Genomic DNA, 2500 nt, shown 5'->3' on the forward strand with positions numbered 1-2500 from the left:
GTGGTCGGGTTTGCAGCCCGGCCACAGTGGGTTTTTTTCCTGTTGCAAAAAAGTCAAATAAAGAAAATAGACCTGCAGCCTCTGGCCTCCCGCTGGAGTCAGAGAGGACAGGCGATAACCCGACTGTGCGGGGTTCCGCCGGCGCAGATCCTGTGGGTCAGGATGCGCCTGGTTGGACCTGCCAGTTCTGCGAACGAACCTTTTCGACCAACAGGGGTTTGGGTGTCCACAAGCGTAGAGCCCACCCTGTTGAGACCAATACGGATGCCGCTCCGATGATGGTGAAGCGGCGGTGGCATGGCGAGGAAATCGACCTCCTCGCTCGCACCGAGGCCAGGTTGCTCGCTGAGCGGGGTCAGTGCTCGGGTGGAGACCTCTTTGGCGCGCTTCCAGGGTTTGGAAGAACTCTGGAAGCGATTAAGGGACAACGGCGGAGGGAGCCTTATCGGGCATTGGTGCAAGCGCACCTTGCCCGATTTGGTTCCCAGCCGGGTCCCTCGTCGGGGGGGTGCTCGGCCGAGCCTGACTTCCGGCGGGCTTCTGGAGCTGAGGAAGCGGGCGAGGAACGATGCGCCGAAGACGCCGCTGCCTATGATCCATCCGCAGTCGGTCAGATGTCGCCCGATGCCGCTCGGGTTCTCTCCGAACTCCTTGAGGGTACGGGGAGAAGACGAGCGTGCAGGGCTATGAGACCCAAGACTGCAGGGCGGCGAAACGATTTGCACGATGATCGGACAGCTAGTGCCCACAAAACCAGTAGACAAAAGCGCAGGGCAGAGTACGCGCGTGTGCAGGAACTGTACAAGAAGTGTCGCAGCAGAGCAGCAGCTGAGGTGATCGATGGCGCGTGTGGGGGTGTCGGACACTCGCTCGAGGAGATGGAGACCTATTGGCGACCTATCCTCGAGAGAGTGTCCGATGCACCTGGGCCTACACCGGAAGCTCTTCACGCCCTAGGGCGTGCGGAGTGGCACGGGGGCAATCGCGACTACACCCAGCTGTGGAAGCCGATCTCGGTGGAAGAGATCAAGGCCTCCCGCTTTGACTGGCGAACTTCGCCGGGCCCGGACGGTATACGTTCGGGTCAGTGGCGTGCGGTTCCTGTGCACTTGAAGGCGGAAATGTTCAATGCATGGATGGCACGAGGCGAAATACCCGAAATTCTACGGCAGTGCCGAACCGTCTTTGTACCTAAGGTGGAGAGACCAGGTGGACCGGGGGAATATCGACCGATCTCGATCGCGTCGATTCCCCTGAGACACTTTCACTCCATCTTGGCCCGGAGGCTGTTGGCTTGCTGCCCCCCTGATGCACGACAGCGCGGATTTATCTGCGCCGACGGTACGCTGGAGAATTCCGCAGTACTGGACGCGGTGCTTGGGGATAGCAGGAAGAAGCTGCGGGAATGTCACGTGGCGGTGCTAGACTTCGCCAAGGCATTTGACACAGTGTCTCACGAGGCACTTGTCGAATTGCTGAGGTTGAGGGGCATGCCCGAACAGTTCTGCGGCTACATTGCTCACCTATACGATACGGCGTCCACCACCTTAGCCGTGAACAATGAAATGAGCAGCCCTGTAAAAGTGGGACGAGGGGTTCGTCAAGGGGACCCTCTGTCGCCGATACTCTTCAACGTGGTGATGGACCTCATCCTGGCTTCCCTGCCGGAGAGGGTCGGGTATAGGTTGGAGATGGAACTCGTGTCCGCTCTGGCCTATGCTGACGACCTAGTCCTGCTTGCGGGGTCGAAGGTAGGGATGCAGGAGTCCATCTCTGCTGTGGACTGTGTCGGTAGGCAGATGGGCCTACGCCTGAATTGCAGGAAAAGCGCGGTTCTGTCTATGATACCGGATGGCCACCGCAAGAAGCATCACTACCTGACTGAGCGAACCTTCAATATTGGAGGTAAGCCGCTCAGGCAGGTGAGTTGTGTTGAGCGGTGGCGATATCTTGGTGTCGATTTTGAGGCCTCTGGATGCGTGACATTAGAGCATAGTATCAGTAGTGCTCTGAATAACATCTCAAGGGCACCTCTCAAACCCCAACAGAGGTTGGAGATTTTGAGAGCTCATCTGATTCCGAGATTCCAGCACGGTTTTGTGCTTGGAAACATCTCGGATGACCGATTGAGAATGCTCGATGTCCAAATCCGGAAAGCAGTCGGACAGTGGCTAAGGCTACCGGCGGATGTGCCCAAGGCATATTATCACGCCGCAGTTCAGGACGGCGGCTTAGCGATCCCATCGGTGCGAGCGACCATCCCGGACCTCATTGTGAGGCGTTTCGGGGGGCTCGACTCGTCACCATGGTCAGTGGCAAGAGCCGCCGCCAAAACTGATAAGATTCGTAAGAAACTGCGGTGGGCCTGGAAACAGCTCCGCAGGTTCAGCCGTGTTGACTCCACAACGCAACGACCATCTGTGCGCTTGTTTTGGCGAGAACATCTGCATGCATCTGTTGATGGACGCGAACTTCGCGAATCCACACGCACCCCGACATC

General features: G+C 58.1%; 1 pseudogene; it reads left to right on the forward strand.

The window, feature by feature from the left end:
- LOC119630915 (large subunit ribosomal RNA) overlaps positions 1-2500 on the forward strand; it is an 8304-nt pseudogene that overhangs the window by 3625 nt on the left and 2179 nt on the right.

Source organism: Bombyx mori, chromosome 11, assembly GCF_030269925.1.
Source record: "Bombyx mori chromosome 11, ASM3026992v2".
Classification (NCBI taxonomy): domain Eukaryota; kingdom Metazoa; phylum Arthropoda; class Insecta; order Lepidoptera; family Bombycidae; genus Bombyx; species Bombyx mori.